Below are 19423 nucleotides of genomic sequence, written 5' to 3' on the forward strand. Positions count from 1 at the left end.
GTCTCAATCCATCTGTCTGTCTCTCAATTCATTCATCCATCCTTCCGTCCGCAGTCCGTCTGTCCATCCGTCTGTCTGTCTATCCAGCCATCCATCCGTCTGTCTATCTGTTGTCTGTCTGTCTGTCCATCCATCTCTCAATCTATCTATCTATCTATCTATCTATCTATCTATCTATCTATCTATCTATCTATCTGTCTGTCTCTCAAGTCATCCATCCATCCTTCCATCCGCAGTCCGTGTGTCCATCCGTCTATCCATCCATCCATCTGTCCGTCGTCTGTCTGTCTGTCCATACTTCCATCTCTCAATCTATCTATCTATCTATCTATCTATCTGTCTATCTGTCTATCTGTCTATCTGTCTGTCTGTCTGTCTGTGTAGAAAGTAATTCAATTGTAACTGAATGGCCACATTCAAAATCTGTCTGATTTGGTCGAAATGTGTATAAATGCATAATTTATTAATTGGTTCATTATCTACAGCTGGTTGAAGTTACTCATACAAAGCCTTAAGAAATTCAGGAAATGACGTCGTTCCACGCCCAGCATACAATTTCGAAGTCTCCTCTGTATTCACTAAGTCCGTCCCAGCACTGTGCCAGTGGTTCCTAAGCAGCGGAAAATTGCAGCGTCGTGCGCCAATAACGTAGTGCCTCATACGGCACCCAGTAGATGACGTGAGATACGCCAGGAGCGCAGTCAGGAACCGGGATTCGAGTTAAACATGCGCAACTGGAGTGGAGAATAGCAACGACGTTGCTTGAATGGAAAAACGATCGTAGGGAAGGATATATGGCAGTCAATTCCACTGGAACCTGCTGCTGTTGCTGCGGCCAGTGCGTGATCAGGACTAACCGCACGATTTTCCAACGCGAAGAGGAAATGTCACGCCCAAGCCTGGCAAATAAAGGATTTGTGTGTAACTGAACATTTATGAGGGAATACGGTGTGGCTGCCAACGCGACGCACGCTCGGAAAGGCGTGAAAAATATCGGTGACGTTTCGCTGAAGTGTCAATGAAACGGTGGCGATCCATATCAAGTAAAATATCCGTTTCTGGACCACCGAACCGAGCCGCATTCAACACATCCATGCTCTTTCATGTGTGTGTAAATTAGGTTTGCATACACACCCGGTTTATAGTGGGCTGACGGGACACCGCATTAACGGGGACTCTTGTGGCTTTAGGGAGACTGACGCTGTTTTGAGACCTGTAGCTGCTTCGGGAACGTGATTTGGGTCGCTTCTGCGGTTCTGTGTGTATTTGCGGAGGATGGGAGAGATAAGAGAGTCCATGCAGAAGAAGGTCTCGGGAAGACACGATCATCAAACTATAGGTGAGAAGCTCTACAAGCGAACCTCTTACGAAATTTTGCCGTGGTTTGCCATAGTTTCCGCCTAAATCCCAATTACCATTGTATTACCATGTTTTTGGACACATAGAATGGTTGTACCATGTTATTATTTGAAGTACCTCGGACTATCCTGTCATACCATAGTACATGACTATGTTAATCATTCTGTACCATAGTATATATCGAAGTACCATAGTGTTGCCCTTTTAAAACTATCTTTGAATCATAATGCCAGAGTGCTTTTGTACGTTTGTTAGTGCTGGAAGATTCATAAATTAATATGAACTTTAAAAATATATATATATTATTAGTTGTGGACAATACAATAATAATTAAAGGGTTTTAGTGTAAAATAAAAATTGTACTTCCAAATTAAGTACTGTTAGGACAGAACGTTACCTTATTGATATACCGTGGTATTTCTATGGTTCTCCACAAATAATAGTAATAAAAAAAAAAAAAATGCCATACCCACCCTCATGCTGTGTATGACTAAAACATTTTTAGAACAATATCTCTGCTCTGTAGGTCCATACAATGCAAGTGAATGGTGACCAACATTTCTAAGCTCCAAAAGCACACCACAACTGCATAAAAGTAATCCATATAACTCCAGTGGTTAAATCCATGTGCGATTTATAAAAGTTTCTGTTATGTTGAAACCACTGTCCACAATTGAATCGAGTTCAGCTACAGAGTTATTATTCTGAGTGTACATTACAATAGTTACTGCATTTCATTGCTTGTGTAGATATCTGTTTATTTCCGGGCTATCATTATGACACTAATAGAGGATATCTAATTTTCTTTAGATATGTAGCCGCAGTTTTACTGATACTTTTAGTCTAGGAGACACACAGAGAGAGAGAGAGAGAGAGAGAGAGAGAGAGAGAGAGAGAGAGAGAGAGAGTGAGAGAGAGAGAGAGAGAGTGAGAGTGAGAGAGAGCGAGAGACGAGACAGAGCAGACAGAGCAGACTGAGAGCAGACAGAGTGAGAGTGAGAGTGTGAATGGATAGTGCAATTCAGAACCAAAAGCTTTTAATTCTTAATGGAAAGGTTGAGGTTGTGTCTTCAGTACTAGAGGTAGCCCATCAGTGATATGCAGGGGCATGCATGCATGCTCACTACAAGAGGAAATTGCTGTTAATTGTGTGCAGCTTTTAGTATGTGGAAGAAGAGCCTAGTTTATGATCATTACGATTAGTTGACGATGGATTTAACAATTGAGCTGTGTTTGAACATTGTCCTATTAATGTACACTTGTGGTACAGAACCGGCACAGGATTTTCAGTGGCCGATGCCAATATACTGTATATAATAAAATGTAACTATAGTAAATAAGATATAGGTACATAAAATAGCTGCTAAAATACACACAAAAACTATATTTGAAAACAAAAAAATTTTCAGTATCCATTGATAATGTGCAGTATCCAATTATTGCAGGTCCGTTGGTACATTTTGAATTTTTATCCTGATCCAGTGCAAAGTATTCCAAATATGTTTTTTGAAATAAATTCAACTATTACATAAACTAAAAAAAAGTTAGTCATCAATACTATATATATATATATATATATATTAAACATATCAGCCACAACATTAAAACCACCTGCCTAATATTGTGTAGGTCCCCCTAGTGCTGCCAAAAGAGCACCAACCTGCATCTCAGTATAGCATTCTGAGATTATATTCTTCTCGCCACAATTGTACTACTGTGTACTGAGTTGTTATCTGATTTACCGTAGACTTTAAGTTCAAACCAGTCTTGCCATTTTCTGTTGAGCTCTCATTGACAAGACATTTCCGTCCACAGAACTGCCTCTTACTGGATGTTTTTGGCACCATTCCAAGTAAATTCTAGAGACTGTTGTACGTGAATCATGACATGGACCAAATCAGTGAGATCCAATTTTTTCCCCCATTCTGATGGTTGATATGAACACTAACTGAAGCTCCTGACCCATATCTGCATGATTTTATGCACTGCACTACATTGCTGCCACATGATTTGCTGATTAGATAATCACATGGAGGATTGTTGGTGCCAGACGGGCTGGTTTGTGTATTTCTGTGACTGTTGATCTCCTGTGATTTTCATGTACAGTCTCTAGAATTTACTCCGAATGGTGCCAAAAATAAAATAAATGTGCGGCTGTTCTGAGGAATGGAATGCCTTGTTTATGACACAGGTCGACAGAGAATAGCCAGATTGGTTAGAACTGACAAAGTCTACTGTAACTCCGATAACTGCTCCGGAAAAGATGTGGGTTGGCACTGTTTTGGCAGCACGAGGGGGACCTACACAATATTAGGCAGGTGATTCTAACCATGACTGGTCATTTACATGTCTCAGTCACTTCAAATGCAAGCAGGCGATTTTCGGCACCCTCAAGAAAAAAATCGTCCAATGCCGATAATTAAAGTCAGATATCGTCCGATTTAATCAACCTCAGCTATATATTGGTCGACCACTATATATATATATATATATGTGTCAAATTCCACTGAAATTTTATAAGTTGCTCCCCCTCTGAAACAAAATTTACTTCTCGACTGGTATCTCCTAGGCCATGCGAGGCAGTAGACTGAGTTTACCATCAGCCAAATAGTCCTAGCTATTTAGGCATTGTTTTAGCTTACTTGCTTTCAGGTCTGGGATTGAATATACATTTTTCACAATCAAATCTAGATGGGGGAAAAAAACAGGTTTTGTCCTACGTGAATGAATATCCTGTTTCATGTGAAAGTATGTCACAGTATAGAAGTCTAATGAGTTGCCAGTGCTGTTACAAGCTGACTTTAAGGCTGTACCAAATCCCGAGGCCCCATTTAAACCTGCAAGTCTGCTAGACTGAGATTGTTCAAGCATACGTTTTTTTAAAATCAGATAATCTCCAGAATTTTACAGCCATCCCCAATATTGTTCACAAACAAGCAAAACAAAGCCTTTATCCAACCAGATTGCTGAACATCCTGTGTGATGTGGTGCTGTTTGAGGTTTGCAACAGACCCAAGATCCCACCTGGCTTACCTGCTGTAATCTCCAATATTGGATCACACTGAACATACTTGTGATCTTCATTGCACTAGTCCATTCAAGGCTCTTGCAGCATAAACAATCATCCAAGCAAAAGATACCCATTATTTGTATAATACAATTCATACGGAATAGTTGTTATTTTGGCTTGAGTCTTTTGAGACCGACTCTTTCCTCACAGCAGTGCAATAGCCATTTTTGAGACGATTAAAGGAATGTAACTGCAGTTCATTTCCTCTGGTACTTCCTTTACAGTGATTACAGAAATGGTGAATAAGGCAAAACATTCAGAGCCTGTGCACTATTCATGAATTTTTTTTTTTTTTTGCAAAAAACTGTACTAATATTATAAGTTAATCTTAAGGTACATAAAGACATGTCATTACCCCTTTTATGTTTCCTATAGAGGATGTCATTACACTAGTTGCACAATCTTTTATTGTCAGCAGCACCAAGGAGGTCCTACCCATTTATTTACAAATAAATAATAAAAAAGGCATGTCATGAACCCTTTAAACAGATAAAAGAAAGAAATATTAGTTGTAATTATTGTCACTGGGCCTCAATAATGAAACGTGTAAATCATTCAAAAACAATCCCTAGGTAAATTGTCCATTTGCCAAAGCAACAATTTTCATAAGAATGGCCTTAAGAATAATTTGTGCAGAAATTCCAAGTTAATTGGTGCATTGAATTTAATGTAATGCTTTAAATAAGAATAGTTTTACCAACAATTTACAGAGAAATTCTTCTTGTGTAGTATGATTGTGGTCAATTGTTTGATCTTGAGTTTCAATGGTTCATAACCTTTTCTACATTTCACATTTTTCGTGCCATCGCACTTTGCAGTCAAAACGGTTTGTGCCATCCTTGCGCTTATGCTGAAACATTGATAGCACAGAAGTGTGTGTGTGTGCGTGCACGCATGTGTGTGTGCGCACGAGTGTTTCCCAGATACCCAGTGTCTGCTTTAGAAATGCTAGAATTTTTTTCCCCCAAATTACTCTATGCAAGAACAAGAGGGGTATTGTGCCCTCAACACTCTGGCATCCGTCTCAAAAAGTGTATATATATATATATATATATATATATATATATATATATATATATATATATATATATATATATATATATATATATATATATATATATATATATATATATATATATATATATATATATATATATATATATTAGTAACTTTGCTAATCATTTTACTTTTTACATCAGAATTTAGCAGAGAAATTGGCCTGTATGAACTACACATGATTGCCTACTTGTTTGGTTTCAATAAATGTGTAATTAATGCTCAAGTAAGGGATTACTGCAAAGCGCCTTGAGAAAAAAAATGTACAAACATACTGAGTAATAAGGGGGTTAATTTGACAAAGCTAGTATAAAATTCGATTGGAAATCCATCAAGCCCTGGGCTTTTGTCACACTGCATTGAAGAAATTGCATTAGTAATTTCAACAAGATGAATGGGTTGATCCAACACTTTGTTCAGATGAAATGGTTGGTACATTTATTTTATTACAGAATTCTACAAGCCACAACTGAACTCTGGGTGACTGATTAGTTATAATATTATTTTTTTTTAAGCATTATAAATTGTGTTGGGATTTACAGTCAGACAGATTGAGTAATAATCTGTGATGCAGATCTTCATTTAAATTGATGGGCTAAGAGTCGACCAGCCTTTTCCCCATGTTCATAGAAAAATCAATGTGAACGAAGAATTAGCTGCTCTGTTTTAGATGTTGAACTCTAATTGTAATGAGTCTGAAGAGCAATTATTTCTTTATACATTTCAGTCATAGGTGATGTGGAATACTTGTGATCAATTTCTGATATTGCTGTAATGAGCTGTTATTGTTTTTTCCTTCTCTCTATTCACAAAGGCAGAATATGTTTTGATGTGTCCCTGATAACTTTAAAAGTCTTCCAAAAAAATAGGAGAAACCAAGTGTGATGAATTAATAGTTCAGAAAGTTGTCAATTGAGATTGATATGAATTGGCAAAATGCTTTGTCTGACAACAGCCTAGAATCAAAGGACAACCAGTGAGTGCAGTTCAATGAAAATAAGAGATCAAGTAGTAAGGGAGCATGGTCCGAATCCACAATGGCGGAGTATTCCACGCCTTTTAATGAAGTCAAAAGGTTTTTTATCTATGAAAAAGTAATCCATTCTACTATAACAATGATGCTCATGTGAGCGAAAGGAAAATGCCTTGCTATGAGGATTGAGGAAACGGCAAGTATCTACACACCCAGTTTGGCTCGAAACGAATTGTGGTCCCCGCCCAAAATCAAATAGTGTGGATTTAAATTGGACACCGCAGAAACCAGCTTATTCACAAATGCAGCATCGTACCAGTTGGGACTATAAACAATCACCAGAATGACAGGAGTGTGAAAGAAATGCCCCCAAACGATGGTTTTGTTACTTTTTGTAACAAAGAACAGTACAATGCTTACAACTCCTCTCAACAGATAACGCAATGAAATCCACAATATCCTAGCAACCTATCTAGGGCCATGTCAAAACAAAAAACTTCGCCCTGAAGGTAATCAAAACAAAAGTCTAAGAAAAAAGGTAATTACCCATCCCAAGTTCCTTAGAACCCCTTTTCCCTTGTTTACCTTCCTAACTGAGGCAAGCTGCAGTACTCCAAATACTGTAACACTTCCAATAAACCATTTGTACCTTATTATCTCGTCTTTAGAGCTCCCAAAAATATGAAAGTTATATGTTTCACCCCCCACAACAAATTGAAAAGAAAAACTCTAATGCTGGAGTTATTTATCACAATAACCAGTGCACCAACTTCCAATATTGTCCCCATATTACTCCAAGTACAGCACAAGAACCTATGAACAACTAAAAATGTTAACCGGTACCAGGCCAGTCTTTATCTGTCTAGATCTATAAGTGTTACTAGCTAGATTATTCACATGGTCTGTAACTGGAATGTCATCAGGTACATGTATACTGTTATTTTAATCCTTGGTCCATTCCAGTATCAGTAGGTTAAGTCATGTTGCGTTTCTACAGTGTTGCGTTGGTCCGCTGAGGCTTCAGCGTCAGATGCGGTTTCAAAGGTGACGGTCTCTCCCTCATATGTTATTCACAATCAGGCAGGATACACCAGTCTGAAGCAGATTCCTTTCTGGTACAATGCGGCTTTGTGTTTGAAGGCCATGCACTTTTTGGAGAGACTTGCACTCAAGTCGAGGTAAACCCTCAGAGTCTTCCTTCGATATCGCAGCACACACTGTTTGGCCCATCTCAAAGTACGCTCCTTATCCTGATTGGGATGAAAGCGGACCATAATGGGCCTCGAAGGCTGACCTTCCTTAGGTTTTGTTGCTAATGTGCAACACTCTCTTTCAAGTTCAGGTGATTTTTCAAATACCTATTCCCCCATGACTTCTTTCAACAAGATTTTGACCATCTCGGTTCCCATTTCGCTATCCTCCAAAACGTTCACAAACCAAAGAGTTTTGAGAGCTGTTCTCCAAATCATCTAGACCAGGGGTGCCCAATACGTCGATTGCGATCTACCAGTCGATCGCAAAGGCAATGCTGGTAGATCGCACAAAATTTCAATGTACTTTCGTTAAATTTTAATAAAAATAAATATAATGTATTTCCTTCTTTTAGTTTCTGTTTGACTTGCACTTGACGAGTAAATATTGACCAGGCGAGGTTTTGTTTATTCAGTTACCATGACAACTAGGTTTGCGCATATGTGCCTTCCAAGGACTTCTGAGAACAGAGCGTGAAATTGTCTGATTCCATTCAGTTTTGCCTAATCAGGGCAGTAGTATCGCAATTTCGCACTCTGTTCTCAGAAGTCCTTGGAAGGCACATATGCGCAAACCTAGTTGTCATGGCAACTGAATAAACAAAACCTCGCCTGGTAAATATTTACTCATCATCAGAATAAGGTAGATGCCCTGGCTATTGTAATCTATTGTGCTGTAGGTGTTTTGGGTTTAGTTTTAAAACTGGATGATATCAACATTGAACATTATTATATATTCTTTTATTAATTAGAAGATGAATTCCATGTAGGGATACATGCAGTAGTCCCAACAAGCATTTTCTTATTTTAAATGAAACAGTGTTTTTTTTAGTTGGTAGATCTTATTGAGTTGGTCATTTAAAAGTAGATCATCACACAAAAAAGTGTGGGCACCCCTGATCTAGACGGTCTAAAAGTGCTGCATTTGTTGCTCTTAATTCAGAAATATCCCCCTCCGCTTTGGCTAGAGCTGCAAATTTCTCACCCACCTTTTTTTCCACAGAAATGAGGCGCTTCCCAAATGTATCCACACTGAAAAAAATGATGTGCTGGATTTGCTTAAAAATATAGTGCATCATTTTTGCATCCAACTTTTTAAGCAAATTCCACTAGGAATTTTAAGCAACGTTAAATGCTAAACCGTAGTATTCAAAAGTGTTTACTTAAAATACTGTGCCACACCAGCTACTACATTTAAGATTTTTTTAACCTTAAGAGTCTCTGTTTACCCAACTATGCATTTTAAGCTCATTCAGCTCAATTGTAAGTGCTATTAGCCGCTTCAAATTCTAGGTTCTTTTCATTTACTTTCAATTAACTTTAAAATAAAAGGACCTGAAGAAATAACAAACAACTGGTGAATGTCAAAGGTTTTTTTTTTATTTTTTTTATTTACAATCTAACATAGATATTCATGCTCTCCTAGAACCAAAATATTTTCTCAAATACAAAAATAGTAACAATCATAACGATAAACAAAAGTGGGCAATGCAATGACTTAAAAATTTCAGAATCTAAATAAACTCAATTCAAAATGCATTTGAACAGATTGCACACTGCAGAAATATATGCAGGTAGGACAAAACTCTCTGAACTAATATTGTTACAAAAACACCAGAAACCGTTTGTATTTATAAATGAAACTATTCATTCAAAAGATCTTTTCAACTTGGTGTTGCATCTTGATGATGGCAGTGTCTGGCCATTTACTGTATGACCTCAAAAAAAGAAAGACAAAGTGTCAGCTTCTTTGGGTAGCTAATGTGAAGGGCATGAAGTAGCCCAAAAAGTCAGTGCACTGACCCAAAGTTTTGACAAATGTCCCCTGGTCATTTTCAAGGACAATCAATACATCCAGTGTTTTGAAAGGCAACTTTCACTCTTCCTGCTCCAAAGCATTGATGGCATCTGCTCCTCTTCCTAAATGCATAGTCAAATAATCTGTCAAAATGTATATTAAAAGTTTCCATTATATTTATTTGCAGAATTAAATATCCTCAAGGTAAATTACAGCTTAAAAAGAAAAGTGATGCTTAAAAGGATATTTCATCCAAAAATAAAATAAAATCTCTAATTTATTCACCCCGTGCCATCCCAGATGTGTAGGACTTTCTTCTGTTGAACTCAAAGATTTTTAGCAGAATATCTCAGCTCTGTTGGTATATTCAATAAAAGTGAATGGTGGTCAAAAAGAACATTTAAGGTGACATAATTTAATCCATATGACTCCAGAGGTTGAATCCATGTCTTCAGAAGTGATATGATAAGTGTGGTTAAGAAAAAGATCAATATTTAAGTACTTTTGTACTATCAATCTCCACATTCATATTTGTCTTTTTTTGTTTTTCGGGATTCACATTATTTGTGCATTTCACCACCTACTGGGCAGGGATGAAAATTCATATAAAAAGAGTCATATTCATAGCTTTTAATGCTACCTTTATGTCCTTTTTGTACTTTCAAAGTTCTGGTCACCATCCACTTGCATTGTGAGGACCTACAGAGCTGAGATATTTAATCTTAGTTTGTGTTCAGCAGAAGAAAGTAAGTCATGCACATCTGGGATAGCATGAGGGGGAGTAAACAATGAGATAAATTTCATTTGAAGCACACAGCTATTCAACCACTGTTGCATACATTTATATGAATGTAAGGGGACATGTTAAAATTGTGCTATATAAATATGAATAATGTCATTCAAATGTGTTTCCTAGATTTTAATTTTTTTTCGCCTTGAAAACCTCTGATGACTCTTCTTTCAGTTATAGTTGTAGACCTGCCCGAATTTAAATGACCCTATCCTGTTAGAAAAAATAAATCAATACAATAATAGTATAATTGTAACTGACAAGATAAGCAACACGTATGGCTAGTTAACATTTAAGATTCATGACAAGAGACAATTTTCAACTGCTGCAAAACCTGCTACATATTACAGCAGAATTATATTTATAATGTGATTTTTAAATTTTTTTATATGTTTAAAAAACATTTTTTTTTTTTTATAACAAACCAACTTACACATGTTGATATCAGGGTGTCTCCTTGAGGCAAACCAAAAATGATAATTCTCTCATCAATTACGCAGTCTTATGCCATGTCAAACTCCTTTTGACTTTCTTCAGGGCAAAACAAACAAAGATTTTTGATGGATATATGTGTGTTTGTATATACAATGGAGTCAGTGAGGTTAAAAATGTTCAAGATCCATAAAGGCAGCATCAATGTAATCCATATGACTTGAGTGGAATTTTTGATTTGTGTTCCACATAAGACAGAAAGTCATTGGAGTTTGAGAAGGCATAAGGGGTGAGAAGGCCAAATGACAAGAGAAATGACATTACTACTAAAATAATTTGATTAAGCTGAAAATGAACATAAACCAACACTCAGCTAATATAAGCTGGTTTCCCTTTAAGACTGAGGGGTTCAATGAGACATTTGCATTCAAACATGTAGAAAAGTTTACTTGTTGAAGTTGCCTGCTGCGTTTTTGCCATATGAGTGATGCCCGAGCAGCGGCTGAAGATGGTGAAACTCTCTCTCCGGTGAAAAATCTGCGGGAATTCTCTGCCAATGCCCGACAATGAGGAAGACCATATTTTCCCATGAGAAAAGTAGGTTTAAGCGCCATATATAGAATATTAACTATTGTCATTGACAACCTCAATGTCTTTTAAGGCAAGCGGCAATCACAACAGTGAAACTCGTTACAGAGACCGAAATTTATGCTTCTCATGATATTGTTGTATGTATTTATTCATGTCGTCTCAAACACTAACTGAGGTGCAATTTAAAAGCATAACCTGAATGCTCAGATGGTTCGTAAAGCAGCTTTAACAGGAAAAATAAATATAAACCAACACTCAGAAAATGTTAGCTAGTTTCAAGAAGTACAATTTGAAGTTTGCATTAAGCATTTTAAACTGGTGTAGAAATGAGATTTAACTTACTGGAATTACCTGTTGTTTGCGGAGTTTCTGCGATGCGAGTGAAGGCAGCGGTTGAAGATGAGTAGCATCTGCCTGGTGAAAAAATGCATGGGCTCTTTTGTGTTTGTTCGACTGTGAAGATGCCCACATCTAATTAGCCTCATGCAGACAAACATTTAATATACTGTAGATTTGCAAGCAAAACGCAATTTAACTTCTTTAAGCGAATAAAAACTTGAATACACCTTTACCTTTTTGAACTTTTTGGCAAAAACTTTGTGTTGTCCACCACTCATCCAAAATTGCAGACAGCCTCAAATATGCTTGCTTTATCACATTGAATCACATACTGCATCACGTGATTTCCCATGGAATCTTAAATTAGGCTTGATTTAATAACTTCAGATTATTGTCGCTTCACTCAAAATAAGTAGAAATGTTTCTTTGTTATTAAGAGTACAGCATAATCTCAATATCTTGTCACACATATAGCATATAATTATTACATTTTCAGTAAAATCTGTTTATTTTAATGAGCAATATTTGCTGAAGCAAGAAATATATATTTTTTTAGTGCACTGTTTGTTAAAGTCAGCTGTAACCATGGGCTGTATACAGCTGTATAGTAGCAAGGGAGGTTTGATTAATGCACTAATGTCTTCGTTATAATATTTGTGCTGTTTTTCATCGAGACATCCTCACTTGTGCACGAGGCCACTGCCATTTGCGCCACTTTAATTCTCAATGTAGACCGCATCGTGTCTTGATCGGTTTTATGTTTTGGGTTAAAATGATTCAAGTAAAAATTGAGAGACTCCCGCAGACTGTCCTCTCCATACATCATCTAAACCGGAAGTCTGGGAGTCTTTTCTGAGTTCATTCAGCAGCTGAATATAAGATTGAAACCGGATACAGAGAAAACATTCTGATGTTATGGTGTGGTTGTGAAGAGTATAAATCTGAACTGAAGATGTTGAGACCTAACAGTTGCAGAGTTTTCTTTTAACAGCTCTAGCCTATATAATAATTCTTGTTCTTGTTAGCATGTTGTATTAACAATGTTTCAACAAATGATTTAGTACACCACATGAGCTTGTCCAGGCAGATCTGCCCCCCCCCCCAAACTAATTCACTCTGGGAGATAATCATTACCTAACATAGATTACAACAGGTTGACGTGTTTGTTCCCATCTGTGCTAGCTTTTCCATTACTGCTCTGCTTTTGCTGTCAACGTGTTGTAGACTCATGAATAAATGAATCAATCCTTTGATTGACCGTGTCTTTGGTGCTATCGTCATGCAAAGTATGTTCATTATCGATAAAGCTTCTAATAATAGTTGCAATTTTTTTTTTTTGCAATTGGTAGAATAAGAGGCCATTCACGCAGGATCCATTGTTGTATTCCATGAGTGTGTGTGTGTATTCTATTTATTTTGGATCATCTGAGCATCTATAAACGTGTGAACTTAACATATTTTTGTACTTTAAAGTGCTGTAAAACACTTTATCTCTATAGGGCTAGTTATAATATTCATGAGTAAACCACTTTACTGATTTGGGACTGTGCTACTATAGTAAATGTTTGTTTCCTACTTCATAACAGATATTATTTTTATTTATTTAATTATTAATTCTTACAATAATAAAGAAAAGAAAAAAACATATATATCTGGAAGGGTCGGAGACTACTAATAAAATATTATCTGCGTAAAGCAAAAGCTTATGCACCACACCTCCCGCCATCACCCCTTGAAAATCATTCTCCATATCGTTGCTGCTAATTCTTATCGTGGGATGCTAATAATTCCAGGGCAAGACATGACAATAATGGGTAAAGATCCAGAGTAAAATAAACTAAAATTAAGACATTTGTTTGTACCGCTGCAAACGGGTGTCTATAAAGTAACTTCAGTAAAGTACTCCAAAACCAATACATTTCCAAAATCTTAAAGATAATCCCATTCTACCATATCAAAAGCCTTTTCGGCATCAAGTGAGATAGTAGCGACCGGAGTCTGATCATTCGCCACTGACAACATGATATTGATGAAACGCCTAATGTTATCAGAAGAGCTGCATTCCCGAATAAAACCCACCTGATCTATATGTATAAGAGATCTCATAACTTAATCGATTAGCCAGAAGTTTTGACAATACTTTTAACGTCTAGCTGGATCAGGGAAATTGGATGGTCACTCTTACACTCGCTTGGATCTTTGTCCTTTTCAAGAATCAGACTAATCCGGGTTTGCGTCATGGTTGGCGGAAGCATTCCATTTTTTTTTAATGATTCCATAAAACTTCTAGCAAAAGTGGAGCCAGTTTTGTCACATAAGATCTAAACTCAATGGCAAAGCCATCTGGCCCCAGAGCCTTGCCTGTAGGTAATGCCCTGATTACCTCACCAACCTCCTCCTAAGGTTATCTCAGAATCAAGAGAATTTTTTTGCTAGTCGGCAGTTTAGGGAGTTCTAAAGGTTCCACAAAGTTCTAATATCTTCGTCTGTAGATGAAGGCATGAAACCATAGAGATCAAGATAGCATTATTGTCAATGTTGCTCTGGGGGGCTTGCACACTTTTGCTTCACTATGATAAAAGAATTGAGTCCATCAAAAGAATAAATTCTACTCCAAATATTATATCATGAGGGGCACCAGTGGCCTGCAACATCCCTTCAAGATCTATAAAAAAGCCCTGATCATCATCATTAAGTGTGTAAATATTAGCCAAAATCAACCTTTGCCCCTGAATTCCTGCTAAAACAATAATGACTCTTTATCATTTATCATTAATCTGTTTGAGACATTTGAATTGTAGACGTTTACTTATCAATGTAATGACTCCCCTGTCCTTACTTGAGCCAGCACTAAAGAAAACTTGTCATTATCTTCCCATATTTTTCAGCTTCCTGCAGGGAAAGAAACAGTATTTCTTATGTTTAAGAAAAGAAATAACCTTTCTTTTTATGGGTGCTTCAATATAAATAATTCTGAGATGGAATTACACAGCAAAAAATAGTCTATAAAACATCCATCCAAAACTCCATCCAATAAATGGAACCAGCACAAGCAAACAAAAAAAAAACAAAAAAAAGTAAGGGGCTGTTCCAACTCAGTAAATGTCGACTCCATGGCCATTATCGATCGACGTATTACAGTATGATCCTCCAAGTCCGCAACGACCTTCGTCAGCATCACTGATATGCTGGACAGTTGCCGCTAGATTTCTCTCGCCACACAATCCAAACGGAGTCCCTGGTCTGCTCCCTTATCTGGGGTATCAGCTTGAGCACGAAAGTGTCTTTAATGTTTCTAGAACCCGAGGATTTTAAATTATTTTACATTGTCATCATAGAACAGTTAAGAATCAGGATGTAACGAATCTCACCAGTTTTCGACACAAATAGTAATAAAACTAGCAAAGTGCGCAGAGCTTGCCGTTCACACGTCCGACCCTCGTATGGTGCCACCGGAACTCCTTTTATCAGACTCCTAATAATTTAGCAATCCAAACCAGGCTAGTTTGTTTTCTAATACCAAACATCATTACATTACAATATTACACATAACTTTCTTCATAATTTGTATTCTACATTGTAGACTACTTGCTCTTGTGTTTACTGTAGTTAAGACCATGGATTACTCCTCAGTTGTTAATTAGGTAGTCTAAAATATACCGCTTATTTGTTAAAAATACCACAGTTGTAATGAAAAAAATCTTTAAAGTTTATTTGGTAAATATTACTAAGGGCGTGTAGATAAGAAAAGTATTGTAATTGATGCTGGTGCAGGTGTTTTCTATTTCCCTTGTCAGTGCTGTTAAGAATGTCAGTGCTGTAGCCATTTGAAATTGTTGAATCGCTTCATAGAGCTTTAAAATAGAAAATTATCTTGTAGAATTAAAATGGGTTGCATGAGGTTTGTCATACGCCATGATATCAAGGGATGCCCAGTTTAATCACGCATGTGATCTGCTCGGTGCTAGAGAAGAGCGCATCATTTGTGCAAGAGCTTCTCTGTGGATAGCGCAACATGCATGTTATACCAGTCTTCAATCACCCCGTGCACAACTGTGTACCACATGAGAAGCATAGCGCATCTTGCTTTCGACGCGTAATTTCGCTTCAGCGGCTCCCGGGAATTTTTGAATGCAGGAAAAACCATGCAAATACTTTAGGTCCTATGGCTGTACTGGTGGTGCTTTAAAGGGGTGAATTTAGAGACACTAGTTCTCTGAAAAGTTAAGCACACTAATTAAAATGCAATTGCTTAAAATATCAAAGCCAAATAAGACAAATACAAAACTGGTCAACCTCACTAAGTGACTGGTCGTTTTGTGGATGGCTAGTCAAGTAGTCGACAGTTGTGGCACACTTGATGTGGACTTGCAATCATGTGACCTTTTGTTTGTGTGTGTCTAATGAAGAATGTAGGGTGTTCAGTTTAATGAGCACTTTACAGCGGACGACTACCCAACAGACTCAAGTGTGTATTCTGATGAAGGTTGAGAGCACCATGAGAACCAAAGTGAACAACTCCTCCACACCTGTTTTAAGGTGTGCATGGTGTTCTGATTTGCTCAATACATTTATATTTACATATTGTTTTTTTAAATGGTTCCTGAAATCAATTATGGCCAGATATGCTATTCTGGGAACACATTTGCCCCATATAAGTCCAAGTCATGGACAGAAGTGTGACCTGTGTGATACTGAAAAAAACCCTGTATCCTTATGAACATCCTTGCATATTATAATCACCATTGGAAGTGGGCAACACTGTGAAACCAGGAAAATATAAAACATTTTGCTCATCACTTTAGGCTGTTTTCATTTGACTCACTGGGATTAGGTGTCATAATACAAGCATTAGCATATCATTTGTTTTAATGAGGCCACAAATTGAGGTGGGATGTACAATACATTTACTAGTGTTTTACAAGCTATTATTTAGCTATCTTATGCAGTGTCCTAATACCTTTTTGGGGCCATCGTAAGTGGGCGTCAAGATCCCATTATTACTTAACCGAGGAAGCATTTTATATTTACAGTATTGCATAACACTAAAATGTTCTGAAACATCATCTTTCAACACAAACTGTTGTCTCCAACACATTTTGTATGATTAGACAAGCTGATCATGAGATCTTTAACTGCACAGAATGATCTCACTGTGAAATCAGAAATAGTAGGTTGACTGTTCTTTTGCTAAAATTGTTCTGCTTACCAAAATTCGAATGCTGCCCCCAGTGGCCAAAGCGGTATGTGTTGTTGGGCGAATGGGCACTTGTGAGCTTCATTTTCAAGGGAAAATGTCCAAGGAGGGGCGCCAAAAGCAAGTTGTGAAGCAAGTTGTTTTCAGCTGTACAGGCTGTAATCCAGTGAAGAGTGCATGTTTTATAAACCGTACCTCCCAACCCTAAACCTAACCATCACTGGAGTAAAAATGGAAAGTTAGAGGGGAAAATGCAACCTCTGAATCACACTCATCATGGATTATGGAAAAACAATTACTTCCTGTTTATAACGCGTTATCTAAACCCGGGTTTGCCCCGCTACTAACCCAAAACGCTTCCTGTGGCCGGTCCTAGGGTACTAGAACTCTTGGAAACAACATGCCGAATTCCGTGTGATCATGTTGAACCCCAAGTATATTAAACCACAGCAGTACATTTTCTAATGATTTTATGTTGACACAACTTTACAAACTGTGTCTTTTTCTGATTTTTAAATACTTTACTGCTTCAATGTAATTAAAATCTTTGAGGGAATTATCTTCTCATGCCGTGAATATTGTAAATGTTATTAAATCAGAAACAATGGTCCAATATAAAGCTGTTGACTTATCATTGATTATAAGTATAAAAACAATATATATATTTAAAATTATTGCAAAATATTCAGATGCTAGAAAAATAGAATTAATAGTAATTTTAAAATGTAAGGAGTTTATGTTAATTGAAATGTTTCATGGGAATGGGCATTCACTGCTCAGCTCTTTCAGTGCGCTTCCTGTTTCCATGGTAATAGTGACTTCTGATTGGTGGATCTCTCTTCAGGATTATGGGTAGTGTAGATCTTCTCTGTGAATTTGACTATTTTTTATATATATATATATATATATATATATATATATTATTAATTATGTTCAAATGACATTGACTTACAGCTTCTAGAGAAGCATCGGTTAACATCCTGTTAGATCTAGACAGTTGAAAAAAATCTAATAGTTTTCTGGTAAAATTAATATCAGGTTTAATGTTGGAACCCCTACTGTTGCGTTCTGATGCTCATTCCACCCTAAGATTTATCTTATTGGTATATTGTTGAAACTTGGCATGGCATCTTAAAAACACAGTGCTTGGGGTGAAATACCAACAGGATGCGACCAAAACTGTCAGACATCTTTCTGGTGCATGTGTACATAGACCAGCAATGAAAAACGAGCTCAGATGGAAAACAAGATCATGTCTTGTGTGAACAGCCCCACAGAGTGCACAAATGCTAATTTTAAGTCCTAAGGCATGTTCAGTGTTGGTACAAGAAACCAGAATGACGGCATTACACCGACTGTATCCTGCTCTGTTCTATCTCTCATTCTCTCTGCTATATGCTCAACACCTTTTCCCCCTGTCATGCCCTATTTATTTTCAACATGCTGTGTTCCTCCTACTCTTTGTTGTACCATCCCAATCCTCAGTATGCCAATACATAATCCCTCTTTTCCATTATGAAGTCAACACTTCATTTCATGCATTTCAGAGCCAAATGCTGAATATGTTTCCACTTTTTACCCATCTTCCCTTTAAACTCATACATTGAATCTTTTTGACCAAATTCATTCACCTATTTTCTTTTTTCTCACCTCTCGGTTTCTTCTCATTTGTTATGGTATTTAGCATGTCTTTCCCCTATAATTCACTGTGACCTGTAGTTAGGGATGCACAGTATATCTGTACTCATATTGGACAATATGAGCATTTTCTTCCCGTTATTGTTCTGATTACAGATATTAGACTCACTAGGGAACGTTTTGTTTTGTTTGTTTTTTGGTCATGAATTTGTTAAAATAATAAATATAGCTTTGTCCTACTACTTGGACAAATGGTATGACTCTTGTGTCCTATTTAAGCTTTGAAGTCAGTCAAATCATCTGCCAATGTATGGAAATCAGCGAAAATTCCTCCTTTTTGGGGTTAGTAGGACATGAGGGTGAGTAGGCTGGAGTGGTGGTGGCATTGCTGGCTAAAGCACAGAACTTGTAAGCAGAAGGTTACTGGTTCAATCCTCACAGCCACCACCATTGTGTCCTTGAGCAAGGAACTTGACTCCAAGCTGCTCCGGGGGGATTGTCCCTGTAATAGGGGAACTGTAAGTCAATTTGGATAAAAGCGTCTGCCAAATGCATAAAAGTGTAGGCTGAATGATGATGGAATTTTTTCACTCTTTCCAGATTTACCAGCAGTGGTAAATGCTTAAGTCATGCTAGATTTTTCTTGATGTTATTGAGTATGGCTTTATATCTTTGATTTAAATAAAAAAAAACTGTTAAGTATTCATAGCAATGGGCACTAAATCTCTTAAACCCTTATCCGCCACACTATTAATCGTGGCTATCTACTTTGCAACAGCAATCGTGAAAGTCGCATTCACATTATTCTGGATATTTTTTAACTCCACATGAAAAGCGCTTGCAGAGAACTTCTTGTTTTGCTTTTAGCGTGGACACTGTGTACCTAAATAAAACTTTATCCAAATTTTCTGGTAAGACTGAAGTGCAGCA

At 37.2% G+C, this 19423-nt stretch overlaps 1 protein-coding gene across 2 annotated transcripts in view; it reads left to right on the forward strand.

Annotated features, from left to right (window-relative positions):
* The first annotated feature begins 782 nt into the window (after positions 1 to 782).
* LOC127647237 (diacylglycerol lipase-alpha-like) overlaps positions 783 to 19423 on the forward strand; it is a 69037-nt gene continuing 50396 nt past the window's right edge. For both annotated transcript variants that reach the window (XM_052131380.1, XM_052131387.1), the window contains exon 1: positions 783 to 1339. The gene's annotated coding sequence lies outside the window, so the exon portion shown is untranslated. The remainder of the gene's footprint in view (positions 1340 to 19423) is intronic.

The sequence above is a fragment of the Xyrauchen texanus genome, chromosome 1, assembly GCF_025860055.1.
Source record: "Xyrauchen texanus isolate HMW12.3.18 chromosome 1, RBS_HiC_50CHRs, whole genome shotgun sequence".
Lineage (NCBI taxonomy): Eukaryota > Metazoa > Chordata > Actinopteri > Cypriniformes > Catostomidae > Xyrauchen > Xyrauchen texanus.